Genomic DNA, 19,167 nt, shown 5'->3' with positions numbered 1-19,167 from the left:
AACGGATATTGGTCAATTTGGACTATATGCCTGCTAAATACGCTTACCTTCTCAGTCCGGTATTTTAGTTGTGTTGCTCTTTCTTCACATGAGTTGCTGTTTGAGCTTTTTTCATGTCTGTTCTGTATTTATTTGTCATTTTATACATTGTGTATTTATTAATAAAGTACCTTAAAATGTTCACCTGAGTGGGACATATACTCCTTTTGTGGTTTCGTGTAGGATTTATGGTATTCGGAGTGTCTTGAGAGATTTATAAAGTAGTCTATCAATGTGGCAATTTGCCCCTTGGAGATATTTATTTATGTTTCAGTGGATTGTCTTTCTATCAGTAGATGGTTTCTTGTAGGAATCTAGGACACTCAGAGTTGACATAGAGAGAACATAGCAACCGATTTGGCTACAAGGGATTTGCTGACTATGTAGGCAAAATAATATAATAAAATTGTATTTTAGCCTATCGACAATCATTTAACTGTACAACTGCATTAATTAGCAATAGGTATCGTTATCCAGATGTCATAGCTCTTACCGTCTTGTCATGTCCTGTAGAAGCCAAAAGTATACCGTCACGGGAGAAAGACAAGGTTCTTAACCAGTCCACGTGACCTTTCAGGAGAAAGATCAAGGCTCCTCTACTTGGGTTCCAAACTCTTATTGTTTTGTCCCATGATCCAGAAGCCTGAACAAAAAATTAAATACCCAAGAAATTGTGTAAACCAAGGCTTAGCTCTGGGTCTGCTGTCTTTAACTTATTTATTGATTATATAAAAGACGGCATTAATCATGTTTCTATTTTTGCAGATGACTACAACCTATGAAGTATCGTTCAGTGTATGGAAGATGTTCAGAAGCTAGAGGCTGATTTGGATACACTGAGTTTTTGGGCATCCACTTGACACATGAGGTTCAATGTGGAGAAATGTAAAGTTGTGTTCATGCTAAATAATAATATGCGGTATCATAAAACTAGGAGAGTCACTTGTAGAGAAGGATCTGGGTGCAGCTTCTAAGGCCAACAGGATATTGTCGTATATTAAAAGAGGCATGGATTCGCGGGACAGACACGTAATACTGCTACTTTACAAAGCGCTGGTGCAACCTCAACTGGAATAGGCAATTCATTTATGGACACCAGAAGAGCCATAAAACTGATGAGGGGCACGGAGGATCTTAATTATGAGGAAAGATTAAAAGAATTACATTTATTCAGTCTTGAGAAGTGACTTCTAATGGAGGACATGATTAACTTGTACAAGTACATAAATGGCCCATAAAAGAAGTATGGTCAAAAGTGGTTTCACCCTAAAAAGACAAGAGGGTATTCTCTCCGCCTTGAGAAAAAAAGGGTCAATCTCCAGAGGAGACAAATCTTCTTTAGCAGGAGAAATATTAATCTGTGGAGCAGTCTACCTTAGAAGCTGGTCACAGTGGGAACTATCAATGGATTAAAGTAATAGCATAGATTTTTTTTTGTAGAAGGTGACGGGCTTTTCTAACCTTTCCCGACGCCTGCACACTGCAGTGCTTTGCTCTGCCCTCAACAGGGCAAATCAGTACACCTGCACAGGAGCCGCAGCAGGAAGCAAAGAAGAGGACGCCATCGCATGAAGATGGGACGCACTGGACCCGGACCGCGACGCCCATCGGACCGGACCGCCCCCCTGGGTGAGTATAAACTAACTTGTTTTTCTTATCTTTCAGGTTACATCAGGGGCTTATCTACAGCATTACAGAATGCTGTAGATAAGCCCCTCATGCCGGTGGCCTAAAGGTACCTTCACACATAACGATTTTGTTAACGATATCGTTGCTTTTTGTGACGTAGCAACGATATCGTTAACGAAATCGTTATGCGTGACAGCGACCAACGATCAGGCCCCTGCTGGGAGATCGTTGGTCGCTGTGAATGATCAGGACCTTTTTTTGGTCACTGATTACCCGCTGTCATCGCTGAATCGACGTGTGTGACGCCGATCCAGCGATGTGTTCACTGGTAACCAGGGTAAATATCAGGTTACTAAGCGCAGGGACGCGCTTAATAACCCGATATTTACCCTGGTTACCATTGTAAAAGTAAAAAAAAAAAAAACACTACATACTCACATTCTGACGTCTGTCACGTCCCCCGGCGTTAGCTTCCCGCACTGACTGTGTCAGCGCTGGCCGGCACTGCTTTACGGCCGGCACTTACACAGTGCAGGGAAGCTGACGCCGGGGGATGTGACAGGCATCGGAATGTGAGTATGTACTGTTTTTTTTTTACTTTTACAATGGTAACCAGGGTAAATATCGGGTTACTAAGCGCGGCCCTGCACTTAGTAACCCGATGTTTACCCTGGTTACCCGGGGACTTCGACATCGTTGAAGACAGTTTCAACTATGCCGAAGTTGTTCCCCAGATCGTTGGTCGCTGGAGAGAGCTGTCTGTGTGACAGCTGCCCCGCGACCACACAACGACTTACCAACGATCACGGCCAGGTCGTATCGCTGGTCGTGATCGTTGGTAAATCGTTTAGTGTAACGGTACCTTTAGCTTATAGGAGTATTTTGGGGTGACAGATTCCCTTTAATGGACATGTGTCTTTTTGAGCCCGTTTTTGGGATTTATGGAGATCCCAGCTGGTTGACCTTCAGTAATTAATCACTTATAATAACCTATCCCTTAGATAGGTAATAAATGTTCTAAGTCGGACATCCAGATAAAGAACAGACAATTCATTAAGGCAACCATACACATTCAACTAACATTAGCCGAACCCGCTGATATCGATGTATTCCGTCAACAGTCTAACGTGTATGGGGGAGCTGGCCGATTGATGGTCAGGAGAGATGTCGATCGTGTATGTCCGATTTCAGACTGCCGATTGTTCTCCCCGAGATAAACCACCGGCTGCTGTGTCAGTTGGCAAATTTCTCATAGAAAACACAGGAGGCCAAACAAGACCTCCTGTGTATGGGAGAGTAGGCAGAGAAGGCTGTCGGCTGGACAGTTGGCCAAGCATCCTTCTTCCATCTAATGTGTAAGACTGGCTAGAGAGCTCAAGACTAGCTCACACCAAACATGTGCATAACACTATTTCTTCACTGCCCGATAAATTAGGTCCAGAGTTTAGAAATTCGCAAGCCATTTTCTCTTACCAACATCCCAGAAACAGAAAAGCATACACAGTTGATATTTCCTGTATGTCCTTTCAGAGTTCTGTCTGATGCATCATTATGGAGACTCCACACTCTAACGGTATAATCCCAGGAGCCTGTGGCCTGCAATCGTCATTAAAGAAATGAGAGCATCACATTGTGATATGACATTATTATAGATTTTTAGAAAATTAGCCCAGTTTAAAATGTTAATTAAAAGGTAGCTAAAAGTTCAGTATGAGACTGGAAAAAACAAACTGTTGTACTCTAGAAAAAACATGGGCTGTATCTACTGTTACATAGGAAACCTGAGCAGAGCATGTATGGGAGAGCCAAACATAGCATGCGTATGGATGAGAGAATAGGGCCGAACATGTATATGGGAGAGCCGAGCCGAGGATGTATGTGTAAAGGAGAACCGAGCCAAGCATATATATGTATGGGAGAACAGAGCCGAGCATGAATGTGTATGGGAGAACCGAGTATGTATATGTATGGGAGAACAAAGCCAAGCATATATTTGTATGGGAGAACCGAGCATGTATATGTATGAGAGAACAAAGCCAAGCATATATTTGTATGGGAGAACCGAGCTTGTATGTGTATGGGAGAATCAAGCAAACATGATTGTGTATGAGAGAACTGAGCCGAGCATGTATATGTATGGGAGAACCGAGCATGTATATGTATGGGAGAACTGAGCATGTATATGTATGGTGTAGCATAGCGATGTCCACACTGTACAGTGGTGAGGCAGGGACTTAGGAAAGTTCAAAGTAAACGTAGGTTTAATGTCCAACTCACAAACAAAAGAAACTGTGTCCTCCAGTTCGCAGCCGGGAAAACAGAAGATAGACAGTGAAGGGTTGATGTGGGCGACTGCACCGCTGTGTATAGTGAGGGTGCCAGGTCTTTTGGCTCCGTTTGCCTGTGTCGCTTCACACAGATGGAGCTCCGCAGAGCCGACTGCTCTGTATTCCCCCAGAAACCAAACTGACACACCCAAACTCTTTGTCACGGCTCCCGGGTACTACTGATGTGGGAAATGCTGCACACAGCAGCAAGGGAGCTGAGCAACGTGCCAGGAACTAACCAGGTAACAACCAGGACCTAAACCATGTGACAGAGTAGGAGGTGGTCGGGGGCGGAGAAGAGATAAACACAAGCGAGTAGTCAAACAAGCTAAGATCGGAGCCAGGAGATCACAAAGTACCAAGGGGGTGCGACAGAAGTGAAGCCAAAGGTCATAAATCCAGAAGAACAAACAGAGCAATGCATGGAGAGCACGAAAAACAATTGCAAACCGGGCACACACTCCAGGGGTCAGGCACACAGACTAGAACATAAAGTATAGCTGACAGCAAATCCTAGTTTGGAGTGAGTAGAAATACCCCTCCCAGATCGAAAGGGAGGCCAGCAAAATTAACCTTGAGAGAACAGGACATTAACCATGTCCTAACCATGACACCCTTCTTGCAGGGGTTTTTTTTTTCTTCATCTCAACTGGAATCTGTGGCCATGGGCCACTTGCAAGATCTGGCCCAGAGGAAACGGACCAGTCCCACTACCTTCCTGCAGTCCGTTTCAAAAATAAAAGCCCACACTGGGTTTCCCTGAACAATTCCTTGGCCACATAACCTGACCAGGTTCATGCTTACCTTTATTCTGCCTTTTGACTCACAGGTGTCCTACTGTGACCACAAGATACTCCAGCGGATCTAATACGCTTCTGAGCACCTCCTGGGGGACATATAGCAACCCTCGCAAATAACACCAGTCACTGCCTCATGATGGGAGAACCGAGCATGTATGTGTATGGGAGAGCTCAGCCGAGCATGCGTGTGTATAGGTCTATGTACATGTCTCCGTGTTTTCACGGACCGTGTGTCCGTGTGCAAAACACGGAAACATGTCCGCTTTTCTCCGGCAGCACGTACCATAATACGTCCCGCACACGTGCACACGGAGAACAGTGTGCACTCTCCTCCGTGTGCACGTACCACCCGCAGGAGAGACAGCGCTACAGTAAGCGCTGTCCCCACTGCGTGTGGTGCTGAAGCCGGCATTCATTCCTTCTCCCCAGTAGCGGTCGCTGGAGGGAAGGAATGAAAAATCAAGTTTTTTTTTTGTTTGTGTTAAAAATAAAGGTTGGGGTCACCTCCCACCTCCCATCCCCTGTGCGTATGTGCATATTCATCACTGTAATGAGCGGTACCACGTACCTCCGAAGAGGAGGACAACATTAGTGAGGATGAAGATATTGCCGAGAACTCGGATTCTGAGGGTGAATCTGATGTGGAAACCCCGACAACCGGTCTGACGCAAGAAATCAATTCAAAAAACAAAGATATCGTTTGGAAATTGCAGCCTCCTGCTCCGACTGGTAGAAGGTCTTCATCAAATGTCATCACAGATACTCCAGGTCCCACTAGATATGCAATTGCTAGAATTGATGACATTCAATCGGCATTCCTATTATTCATAAATATAGCCATGCAAAATATACTTATCCAAATGACAAACATTGAGGGAAAAAAGGTTTATGGCGATAAATGGAAGAACTTCGATGTGACGGCTATGAATGCTTACATCGGGTTACTTCTATTAGCTGGAGTATACAAATCATATGGAGAGTCCACTAAAAGTTTGTGGAATTCGGAAACGGGGCGCCATATATTTAGGGCCACCATGTCTTTAGAAAGATTCCACGAAATTTCCAGAGTTCTACGGTTTGATGACAAAACGGATAGATCTGAAAGAAGAAGCACAGATAAACTTGCCCCAATTAGGGATTTGTGGAGTAAATGGGTCGAGATACTCCCAAAATGTTATAATACCGTAGAAAATGTCACTGTTGATGAGCAGCTGGTGTCATTTAGAGGCAGGTGCCCATTCAGGCAATACATTCCAAGTAAACCAGCAAAATACGGTATAAAAATCTGGACTCTGTGTGACAGTAAAACATCATATGCTGCAAATGTTCAAGTATATATTGGAAAAAACCCTCTAGAAAGACCTGAAAAAAACCAAGGCATGAGGGTAGTTTTGGACTTGACCCATGGACTCAAAGGGAGAAACGTTACCTGTGACAATTTTTTCACATCCTACCAATTGGGGCAGATGTTACAAAAAAACAATATAACTATGCTGGGTACTGTACGAAAAAATAAACCTGAACTTCCACAGGGTATCCTCAATAAGAGAGACGTACACAGTTCAATGTTTTATTTTACAAAGGACACTACGGTAGTGTCGTACGTTCCCAAAAAAAATAAACAATTTATCCTCATGAGCACCATGCACCATGATGCAAAAATAAGTGAGAGAGATGACAGAAAGCCAGACATGATTCTTCACTATAACGCCACTAAAGGTGCTGTTGACACATTAGACCAGCTTGTAGGCACGTATACATGTAAAAGAAAAACAAATAGGTGGCCTATGATTCTCTTTTACAACCTGATCGATGTATCTGCCTATAATGCCTTTGTATTGTGGCGGGAAATAAACCCCAAATGGCAAGAAAAAAAATTACACAAACGACGACTTTTTATTGAGGAATTGGGGAAGTCTCTCACTAATCCATATGTAAAAACACGGCCACGAAATCCAAGAAATGAGAGTGCAGAAAAAGTGGCCCGACAAATTTGAGAGCATGGTGGAGACGGCGAGCCAACAGCTTCGACCACCACTGATACTGAAACGGCTTCCACCATCGCAACCAGCTGCAAGCGAAAAAGATGCTCATTCTGTCCAACGTCCAGTAACCATAAATCTAATATTATATGTTGCAAATGTGCAAAATACTTGTGCAAGCGTCATGTAAATTATACATGTGATCAATGCAAGTAATACATTGATCGCATTTATCATTTGTTTTTGACAAAAAACCTTTTTTTTTTTTTAAAGTTTGTATATAGTTTAGAATAAAGAAAAGTTTTTATGTGCAATATGAAGCAAATATTGCAAAAAATGTTAATTTATTTGATTCAAAAAATAAAAGTTTTTGATTTAATTTTTCATCTGATTATTGAAAACCATGTTCACATACAGTAAAACAATGCAACAGGTAATCAAATAACACTTGAATTAGGTACAAATCACAACTTTGTTAGGTCCGGTCAAAAATGACCGGGAACAGTATAAGTGTATAAAAAAACAACGTTTTTTGCCATTTTATAGAGAAAAAAGCTTTTTTTTTTTTTTTGCCTTTGAAAAAAGTATATCTACATAATGTTTGATATTATTACTTATAGTTAACATTTAGATCAAGATTTTTTTGTTATCTGCAAAAATAATCAATTTTTACAAAAATCGAAAAAATACCATGTTCCCTTTTGGATATAAAAAAAATATAAAACAAGCTTTGTATTTTTTTTTTCTGGTATTTGAACAACCATCTTCACAAGCAATATAATAGTGCAAAAACTGTTTAAAAAAACCACTTAGATTAGCTAAAAATGATTATTTTATAAGGACGGTCAAAAATGACCGGGAACAGTACAAGTGTATGTGAAATCTAAACAGAACAGCAGGGTTAATTGAAATTCTGGTGCTCTTATTCATGTGAGTCCAGTGGACAGTCCCTCTAGGACTGTGCATGCAGAGATAGCTGTCAGTCACAAGTAGGACCATCTACTGGACTCCTGTGTTCTGTTTGATGAATCCTGTTATAAATCACACTCTGTGAGTATCTCCAGGCTCTTTATTCACATCATGTCTCAACCTCCATTACATGAATTCCGAGTACAACAACATCCAACAAGTTCCAAACAAAGAAGATAGAACACACATAAAAGTAGTGAGACCCCTAGAGGCCACATGAACATATAACATATTACTACATCCTTTCCCTTTTAACTAGAGGAACAATAAAAGATACTAAACTAATGTATACTATGACAAAGTTAGAAATTAACCTAGTACGTCCAGTTAGATATAATCTTTGAGGTGCGCCGGCTTTTTGCTAATTCTGCCAGCTCTGGTAATATAAGATGTGTCACTTTCTACATCTGGTACATTTGGTAGTTCTTCTAATATTGTCTGTCTCTGGCCAGAGTCCTCACCCTGATGGTCAGCTGTCACTGTTGGTGCCTGACTTGTACTTGCTGCCTCGTTGTCTTGGGTGTCTGGATACTGTTCAAAAGGCCATGAATCATCTCTTTCTTGCGTTTTCCTCAAATATCTTCGATTCCTCCTTAGTCTTCTTCCGTCGTCTGTTAGAATTTCGTAAGACCGAGGTCCCAGTTTCTGGACAACCTTTGCTTTTTGCCAGTGTTTATCAAATGTGGTGCTTGGCTGCAGCCGAATGTTGTCATTTCTCTGGAGCTCAGGCAGATCCTTTGCAGATTTATTGTAATAGAAAGCTTGCCTAGCTTGATTCTTCTGTAATTTAGCTTCGATGTTTCCCAGCAGCTTTGGCTCTAACAGATGACACGCAGTTGGTACTAGTGATTTTGTACGCCTACTCATGAGCCTCTGTGCCGGACTACTGTCTAGGCCTTGGGTGGGTGTGTTTCTATGATCCAGTATAGACAGATATACATCAGCACCCGCCTGGTTTGCTTTCTGCATGAGTCTTTTGGCCGTTTTTACTGCTGACTCTGCTTTCCCATTACTCTGAGGATATCTTGGAGAAGACGTCTGGTGTTCAAATTCCCATTTCTTACTGAAAGTTTTGAATTCTTCCGACGTAAACTGTGCCGCATTGTCAGAGAAAACGATATCTGGAATGCCATACCTGGCAAAATGGGCCTTGAGTTTTTTAATCACTGTTCTCGCCCTTGTGTCCTGCACCAAATCAACCTCCCAGAAGTTAGAGAAATAGTCCACTGTAATCAGGTATTCTTTGTCATTCCATGTGAACAAGTCAGTTCCTATTTTTGACCAAGGCCTATGTGGAATTTCATGAGGTTGCAATGTCTCCTTTGGTTGCTTATCATTGCAGGATGCACATATTTCACATTGTGCTATGTAATTTTTTATGTGGTCATTCATTCCTGACCAATAAACTGATTCTCGTGCACGACGTAGGCATCCTTCCATGCCTAAGTGAGAAGAGTGCAATGTCTTCAATATGCCTCTTCTGAGAACTTCAGGTATAACAGCCCTGTCTCCTTTAAAGTTGATTCCCTGCTGCACTGACAATTCATCTCTTATGTGGAAGAATGGTGAGACTTCCCTCGGAGCATGCTGCTTGTATTTTGGCCAGCCCTGCAAGATGACAGTCTTTAAACTCTGGAGACTTTTATCCTTCTCTGTAAAAGTCTGGATTTGCTTGACCTTTTCTTTTGACACTGCAAGGTAGTTACACATATTGATGGTTTCAATGTCTTCCTCCTCATCATTTGTGATAGGAAGGTAAGCTCTGCTTAGCGTATCTGCAATCAGTAAGTCTCTTCCTGGACAGTACCCGATGTCAACATCATATTTCTGAAGTCGCAACAGCATGCGCTGTAGTCTCTTTGGGGCATTTAGTAATGGTTTCTTTGTAATGCTCTCCAATGGTTTGTGATCCGACTGCACTGTTAACCGGCGACCATAGGTGTACTGGTGAAACTTCTCCATCCCAAATACCACAGCCAGTAGTTCATTCTCAATCTGCGCATATCCCTGCTCTGTTGTTGTAAGGGCTCTGCTTGCAAATGTAATTGGCTGTTTGTTCTGCATTAATGTGGCATCAAGGCCTTTTTCCGAAGCATCACATTGTACCACCACTTCTCGATCTGGATCGAAATACTTTAGGGTTGCTGTATCTGCAGTGGCATTCTTTACTGCTCGGAAAGCAGTCTCCTGGCTTTCTGTCCATTCCCAGCGCACATCTTTGTGGGTTAGCTGTCTCAGTGGCTCACACATGTCTGACAGATGTCTGCAAAATTTTGAGAGATAATTCACCATGCCCAAAAATCGTTGTACTCCAGAAACATCAGTAGGGGTAGGCAAATCTTGTATTGCTCTCACCTTTTCAGGATCCACTTTGACCCCAGTTGAAGTCAGTCGATGACCAATATAGGCCACTACTGTCATTTTCAATTTGAATTTGTCCAAATTCAGCTTTATGTTTTTTTCTCTGCATCTGTCCAAAAATTGTATCATCTTCTGATCGTGATCCTTGATTGCAGATTCCATATTTTCACCTTCTCCCACTACTAGGATATCATCCGCTATTGTCTTCATTCCAGTAAGTCCTTCCAAAGCCTGCATCAATTTCTGCTGGAATATCTCTGGAGCAGGTTTTAGTCCCATGGGCATTTTCAGCCATTTAAAGCGTCCAAATGGTGAAGAAAATGTTGTCAATAAACTTGAATCTTCAGTCAGGGCCACATGCCAGAATCCATTTTTTACATCACATACAGAAAATATTTTAGCCTTTGATAAATCTGGTAGAACATCATCTAATGTTGGCATTGGGTAATGATTTCGCTTCAGCGCCTTGTTGAGTGGCTTAGGATCAATACATATTCTTAACTTGCCCGATGGTTTCTGCACTATGACCAAACTGCTGATCCAATCTGTGCTCTTATGGACTGGTGCTATCATGCCTCTTCTCTGTAGATCTTGCAGTTCTACTTTCAGCGGTTGCATTAAAGCTACAGGCACTCTTCTTGTAGGTAATCTGGTGGGCTGCACTGTGTTGTCAATTTCTAGCCTATATTTACCTTCAAAGCATCCATCACCTTGAAATACATCAGCATACTCTGCCTTTATTTTCTGCATGTCCAAGTTGTGCTCTGCATTTAGTTTTGGATTTTGTATATCCTGGGCAACTTCAACAGACATAATGTTCTGAGACTGTACTTTTATTAAGTCCATTGCCTGAACTGCTTTTACTCCCAGTAATGGTATATGGTTACCACCCCGTAACACGGTAAATTCAACTCTATAACTCTTTCTGTTACATGGGTTTCGTATTTTTAGCTTACATGTCCCCATTGGTTTCAGAACACTTTTGTTGTACATCACCAGTACCATGTCAGTTGGCTCAATAGAAACCTGTTTGTTTAGCAGATCAAATGAAATTACATTGCAGCTTGCTCCACAATCCAGCTGAAATCTAATGGGCTTCTCATCCAACAAGAATGTTGCATAAAGCTGCTTGGCATCCTTCACTACTGACTGCCCGACTACATTGACTTTCTCTGTTGTAGACTGCATTTGTAGCCATGTAATGTCCTCTGCACTGTCAGTGTCTGGTGTCACAGTGTGGAGCTGTCTGTACTGTTTGCCTCTTCCTTGCCTGCAGACAGCAGAGGAATGATTCTTCTTGCCACATGACCTGCAGGTTTCCCCATATGCTGGACACTTGGTTTTGTCTCTCTCATGTCTTTTCCCACAATACTTGCAGTGGACAGTGTTTATAGGGTAGTCTGGTCCTGTCTTTCCTTTCATAGATACTGCATGTACCTTGTCATCATCATTCTCACTGGTGCCTGCCATCATCTTCAGGCTGTGCTTTGTGAGCTCAGCAGCCCTGCAGATTTGCATACATTTCTCTAAAGTCATGCCTTCCTCTCTCAGTAATCTTTCTTTGAGATGACTGTCCTTTATGCCACACACCATTCTGTCCTTGATTAGACTGTCCCTGATCTCTCCAAAGCCACATGTTTCTGCAAGTCTCCTCAGCTCTGTCAGATATCTGTCCACATTTTCACCATCCTCCTGATGTCTTGTGAAAAACTTATATCTTTCCACTGTCTCATTCTTCTTTGGGTCACAGTGTTTATCAAATGCCTGCACAATGTCTGCTAGGAGGAGGTTGTCTGTGTCTGGGAGCAAGGTGTGGGCTAATTCTCTGCCATTTTCCCCAATTAGGTAATAAAACAGCTTTACTTTCCGTTTGTCATCAGTGGGGCCCACAGTCAGATCCACATACAGTGTAAACTCTTCCTTCCAATGTCTCCAAGTCTGGGACAGATTACATGAAGTGACATCCAGTCTCTGAGGGGGCTTCAGACCAGTCTCCATTTTTCTGTACTGTCAGGGAATCTGTACTTACAGTTGCAGTGATCTGTGCAGTTCCAGCCTCATATAAGCTCTAAGAATTTGCAGGTTCTGTGCCCGGCTGCCACGATGTTCTGTTTGATGAATCCTGTCATAAATCACACTCTGTGAGTATCTCCAGGCTCTTTATTCACATCATGTCTCAACCTCCATTACATGAATTCCGAGTACAACAACATCCAACAAGTTCCAAACAAAGAAGATCGAACACACATAAAAGTAGTGAGACCCCTAGAGGCCACATGAACATATAACATATTGCTACATCCTGTACATACAAAACATCACCAGGGATTTCGAGAAATAAAATACAAGTTTGACTGAATCTTTTTGAACAAACCTACTATATATATCATTCTGCTCAGCTTCTCTATTCCATGGTGTCCACAGATCCCTTTCAAGGAACTGGCACTATTGTCTTTGTGCCGGATACCACAGGATTTAGCGGACATCACGCTTAGATATGGACCTACATAATACGTAGATGGTTTCTTAAATCCTACACGAAACCACAAAAGGAGTATATGTCCCACTCAGGTGAACATTTTAAGGTACTTTATTAATAAATACACAATGTATAAAATGACAAATAAATACAGAACAGACATGAAAAAAAGCTCAAACAGCAACTTATGTGAAGAAAGAGCAACACAACTAAAATACCGGACTGAGAAGGTAAGCGTACCTAGCAGGCATATAGTCCAAATTGACCAATATTCGTTACAGCATGTAACACCCCATAACAGGGCTGGACACTAATAAGAGCATCATAACCTCTATGCATAGATATCGGTGAACTGTTCCCCACCTACTGATATTCTATCAAGCGTAGTGCAAGAGGGAAATATAAATGGACCCCTATCAAAGGACGCTCATCTTACCCATAATATAATCCGTCAGTGTGCGCTCCACAGCAGCCCCAACGCGCGTTTCGCGTGGGCTTCTTCCGGGGGCTGTATGTGTGTGTCATTCCCATATGCTTATATATATCCCTCCCGCAGCTGTTCCAACTGCTAATCATCCATGCCCAGCGCCTGCGCACTAGGGTATGTTACACGACCTCATGGCCGTAAAGCGATATTCGCGCATGCGTGTTGAGGTACCACCAGCAACTAAGGTAAGCGGCGCAGTGTTAATATACCGCTGCCTAACCGCAACTATTCCCACTGCTCATCCCCAGCGCCTGCGCACTGAGAGGATAGCAGTAAAGCGATATTCGCGCGTGCGCATAACGGCACCAAGAAGCTCCTTAGGCAGCGGCACCATGTAAGTATATCACTGCCTGACACATATCACAGCATCCTACGGCGCATGTACGCCGTGCAACGCACCCTCCAAGATGCATCACCGCGGACCGCACACATGACAGGATGGGCGGATGGTACTACATTTGTGATATATTTGGCCAGATGTACCTGTAACTTAAATTATGTTGGACTAACATCACGTGAGATCCGGGTACGTACCCGTGAGCATGTCAGGGATATCCAGGCAGCCGCGGGGATTGAGGATTACACCACTCTAAAAACGATCCCACGCCACTTTAAATCATGTCATGGATGCAATCCAAAAGATCTTCAAGTGATTGGGATTGACCGAGTGAGGTGTGGGATTAGAGGTGGTGATTTGAAGAGGACGCTTGCCCAATTAGAATGCTGGTGGATTACAACATTGGGCACTATGGTCCCAAGGGGCCTTAATGAACAACTTAGCTTTTCGGCATTTCTCTGAAGGAGTAGTGTATAAATACTGTAATAACTGTTCCTGTGTTTGTGGCCTTCTAGGTAGGTCTGTTCCTTGGTTTTGGTTTTTAATTATGTGTGTCTTTTGTCATTTTATGTAGTTATTTGTGTCATCATTTCTTACCATTCTGTGGTCGACTTCCCGTATGCAGAGGTTCTTCTGCGCAGCTTTTCCTGTTTTGGAGAGATGGTTGGAGAAATGGTCCATGGAGAATTTGGAATCTCTGCCACATTGGATCTGCGGGACATTCACGAATGGGTTTTGGATGAAGTAAATGAATTGGAACTCTTAAATAATGATTTTTATTATACTTGTCACTATTGTATTCATGCTTTTTGCTGAGGGGAGTTATATAGATATTGTTATTGTATAAATATATCCTAGATACTAGCCACTTTTTGCACTAGTCACTTTTAATGTATTGAAAAGCATGAAATGTTGTTTTTCCCTGTTTCATATACTATATTCTAATATTATCACGATATTTTATTATATAGGGTTCCTCCATTCTCCCTTTCTTTTCTCCTCCCTCTTCTTTCTAATTGGTTGAAGGAAATTATTTTTAATTGGTTGCTCTTTCTTGTTTTCCCTTCTCCCTGCATATTCATCCTATTATATTTACCCTTCAGCATGTGCGCATGTCCGCTGTTGATGCATCCTGATCCATCCCTGTGGGCCTCCATAATGTCAGGTGGGCGATATGACGTCATGGGGATTTCCCCTCGCCCATCCTGTCATGTGTGCGGTCCGCGGTGATACATCTTGGAGGGTGCGTTGCACGACGCACATGCGCCGTAGGATGCTGTGATATGTGTCAGGCAGTGATATACTTACATGGTGCCGCTGCCTAAGGAGCTTCTTGGTGCCGTTATGCGCACGCGCGAATATCGCTTTACTGCTATCCTCTCAGTGCGCAGGCGCTGGGGATGAGCAGTGGGAATAGTTGCGGTTAGGCAGCGGTATATTAACACTGCGCCGCTTACCTAAGTTGCTGGTGGTACCTCAACACGCATGCGCGAATATCGCTTTACGGCCGTGAGGTCGTGTAACATACCCTAGTGCGCAGGTGCTGGGCATGGATGATTAGCAGTGGGAACAGCTGCGGGAGGGATATATAAGCATATGGGAATGAGACACACATACAGCCCCCGGAAGAAGCCCACGCGAAACGCGCGTTGGGGCTGCTGTGGAGCGCACACTGACGGTTTATATTATGGGTAAGATGAGCGTCCTTTGATAGGGGTCCATTTATATTTCCCTCTTGCACTACGCTTGATAGAATATCAGTAGGTGGGGAACAGTTCACCGATATCTATGCATAGAGGCTATGATGCTCTTATTAGTGTCCAGCCCTATTATGGGGTGTTACGTGCTGTAACGGATATTGGTCAATTTGGACTATATGCCTGCTAAATACGCTTACCTTCTCAGTCCGGTATTTTAGTTGTGTTGCTCTTTCTTCACATGAGTTGCTGTTTGAGCTTTTTTCATGTCTGTTCTGTATTTATTTGTCATTTTATACATTGTGTATTTATTAATAAAGTACCTTAAAATGTTCACCTGAGTGGGACATATACTCCTTTTGTGGTTTCGTGTAGGATTTATGGTATTCGGAGTGTCTTGAGAGATTTATAAAGTAGTCTATCAATGTGGCAATTTGCCCCTTGGAGATATTTATTTATGTTTCAGTGGATTGTCTTTCTATCAGTAGATGGTTTCTTGTAGGAATCTAGGACACTCAGAGTTGACATAGAGAGAACATAGCAACCGATTTGGCTACAAGGGATTTGCTGACTATGTAGGCAAAATAATATAATAAAATTGTATTTTAGCCTATCGACAATCATTTAACTGTACAACTGCATTAATTAGCAATAGGTATCGTTATCCAGATGTCATAGCTCTTACCGTCTTGTCATGTCCTGTAGAAGCCAAAAGTATACCGTCACGGGAGAAAGACAAGGTTCTTAACCAGTCCACGTGACCTTTCAGGAGAAAGATCAAGGCTCCTCTACTTGGGTTCCAAACTCTTATTGTTTTGTCCCATGATCCAGAAGCCTGAACAAAAAATTAAATACCCAAGAAATTGTGTAAACCAAGGCTTAGCTCTGGGTCTGCTGTCTTTAACTTATTTATTGATTATATAAAAGACGGCATTAATCATGTTTCTATTTTTGCAGATGACTACAACCTATGAAGTATCGTTCAGTGTATGGAAGATGTTCAGAAGCTAGAGGCTGATTTGGATACACTGAGTTTTTGGGCATCCACTTGACACATGAGGTTCAATGTGGAGAAATGTAAAGTTGTGTTCATGCTAAATAATAATATGCGGTATCATAAAACTAGGAGAGTCACTTGTAGAGAAGGATCTGGGTGCAGCTTCTAAGGCCAACAGGATATTGTCGTATATTAAAAGAGGCATGGATTCGCGGGACAGACACGTAATACTGCTACTTTACAAAGCGCTGGTGCAACCTCAACTGGAATAGGCAATTCATTTATGGACACCAGAAGAGCCATAAAACTGATGAGGGGCACGGAGGATCTTAATTATGAGGAAAGATTAAAAGAATTACATTTATTCAGTCTTGAGAAGTGACTTCTAATGGAGGACATGATTAACTTGTACAAGTACATAAATGGCCCATAAAAGAAGTATGGTCAAAAGTGGTTTCACCCTAAAAAGACAAGAGGGTATTCTCTCCGCCTTGAGAAAAAAAGGGTCAATCTCCAGAGGAGACAAATCTTCTTTAGCAGGAGAAATATTAATCTGTGGAGCAGTCTACCTTAGAAGCTGGTCACAGTGGGAACTATCAATGGATTAAAGTAATAGCATAGATTTTTTTTTGTAGAAGGTGACGGGCTTTTCTAACCTTTCCCGACGCCTGCACACTGCAGTGCTTTGCTCTGCCCTCAACAGGGCAAATCAGTACACCTGCACAGGAGCCGCAGCAGGAAGCAAAGAAGAGGACGCCATCGCATGAAGATGGGACGCACTGGACCCGGACCGCGACGCCCATCGGACCGGACCGCCCCCCTGGGTGAGTATAAACTAACTTGTTTTTCTTATCTTTCAGGTTACATCAGGGGCTTATCTACAGCATTACAGAATGCTGTAGATAAGCCCCTCATGCCGGTGGCCTAAAGGTACCTTCACACATAACGATTTTGTTAACGATATCGTTGCTTTTTGTGACGTAGCAACGATATCGTTAACGAAATCGTTATGCGTGACAGCGACCAACGATCAGGCCCCTGCTGGGAGATCGTTGGTCGCTGTGAATGATCAGGACCTTTTTTTGGTCACTGATTACCCGCTGTCATCGCTGAATCGACGTGTGTGACGCCGATCCAGCGATGTGTTCACTGGTAACCAGGGTAAATATCAGGTTACTAAGCGCAGGGACGCGCTTAATAACCCGATATTTACCCTGGTTACCATTGTAAAAGTAAAAAAAAAAAAAACACTACATACTCACATTCTGACGTCTGTCACGTCCCCCGGCGTTAGCTTCCCGCACTGACTGTGTCAGCGCTGGCCGGCACTGCTTTACGGCCGGCACTTACACAGTGCAGGGAAGCTGACGCCGGGGGATGTGACAGGCATCGGAATGTGAGTATGTACTGTTTTTTTTTTACTTTTACAATGGTAACCAGGGTAAATATCGGGTTACTAAGCGCGGCCCTGCACTTAGTAACCCGATGTTTACCCTGGTTACCCGGGGACTTCGACATCGTTGAAGACAGTTTCAACTATGCCGAAGTTGTTCCCCAGATCGTTGGTCGCTGGAGAGAGCTGTCTGTGTGACAGCTGCCCCGCGACCACACAACGACTTACCAACGATCACGGCCAGGTCGTATCGCTGGTCGTGATCGTTGGTAAATCGTTTAGTGTAACGGTACCTTTAGCTTATAGGAGTATTTTGGGGTGACAGATTCCCTTTAATGGACATGTGTCTTTTTGAGCCCGTTTTTGGGATTTATGGAGATCCCAGCTGGTTGACCTTCAGTAATTAATCACTTATAATAACCTATCCCTTAGATAGGTAATAAATGTTCTAAGTCGGACATCCAGATAAAGAACAGACAATTCATTAAGGCAACCATACACATTCAACTAACATTAGCCGAACCCGCTGATATCGATGTATTCCGTCAACAGTCTAACGTGTATGGGGGAGCTGGCCGATTGATGGTCAGGAGAGATGTCGATCGTGTATGTCCGATTTCAGACTGCCGATTGTTCTCCCCGAGATAAACCACCGGCTGCTGTGTCAGTTGGCAAATTTCTCATAGAAAACACAGGAGGCCAAACAAGACCTCCTGTGTATGGGAGAGTAGGCAGAGAAGGCTGTCGGCTGGACAGTTGGCCAAGCATCCTTCTTCCATCTAATGTGTAAGACTGGCTAGAGAGCTCAAGACTAGCTCACACCAAACATGTGCATAACACTATTTCTTCACTGCCCGATAAATTAGGTCCAGAGTTTAGAAATTCGCAAGCCATTTTCTCTTACCAACATCCCAGAAACAGAAAAGCATACACAGTTGATATTTCCTGTATGTCCTTTCAGAGTTCTGTCTGATGCATCATTATGGAGACTCCACACTCTAACGGTATAATCCCAGGAGCCTGTGGCCTGCAATCGTCATTAAAGAAATGAGAGCATCACATTGTGATATGACATTATTATAGATTTTTAGAAAATTAGCCCAGTTTAAAATGTTAATTAAAAGGTAGCTAAAAGTTCAGTATGAGACTGGAAAAAACAAACTGTTGTACTCTAGAAAAAACATGGGCTGTATCTACTGTTACATAGGAAACCTGAGCAGAGCATGTATGGGAGAGCCAAACATAGCATGCGTATGGATGAGAGAATAGGGCCGAACATGTATATGGGAGAGCCGAGCCGAGGATGTATGTGTAAAGGAGAACCGAGCCAAGCATATATATGTATGGGAGAACAGAGCCGAGCATGAATGTGTATGGGAGAACCGAGTATGTATATGTATGGGAGAACAAAGCCAAGCATATATTTGTATGGGAGAACCGAGCATGTATATGTATGAGAGAACAAAGCCAAGCATATATTTGTATGGGAGAACCGAGCTTGTATGTGTATGGGAGAATCAAGCAAACATGATTGTGTATGAGAGAACTGAGCCGAGCATGTATATGTATGGGAGAACCGAGCATGTATATGTATGGGAGAACTGAGCATGTATATGTATGGTGTAGCATAGCGATGTCCACACTGTACAGTGGTGAGGCAGGGACTTAGG

The 19,167-nt window shown here is 42.8% G+C and overlaps 1 protein-coding gene and 1 long non-coding RNA gene across 2 annotated transcripts in view; both read right to left on the bottom strand.

The window, feature by feature from the left end:
* The window catches only part of WDR38 (WD repeat domain 38), a 110,487-nt gene that overhangs the window by 13,358 nt on the left and 77,962 nt on the right, over positions 1 to 19,167 (bottom strand). The window lies entirely within an intron of this gene.
* On the bottom strand, positions 12,138 to 18,516 carry LOC138667305 (uncharacterized). The gene is made up of 3 exons (XR_011318701.1): positions 18,402 to 18,516; positions 15,793 to 15,942; positions 12,138 to 12,229 (listed from the first exon to the last, which is right to left on the bottom strand). It is a non-coding gene; the product is annotated as an uncharacterized lncRNA (long non-coding RNA).

The sequence above is a fragment of the Ranitomeya imitator genome, chromosome 2 (assembly GCF_032444005.1).
Source record: "Ranitomeya imitator isolate aRanImi1 chromosome 2, aRanImi1.pri, whole genome shotgun sequence".
Taxonomy (NCBI): domain Eukaryota; kingdom Metazoa; phylum Chordata; class Amphibia; order Anura; family Dendrobatidae; genus Ranitomeya; species Ranitomeya imitator.
This window is presented reverse-complemented; position numbering and strand designations above follow the sequence as displayed.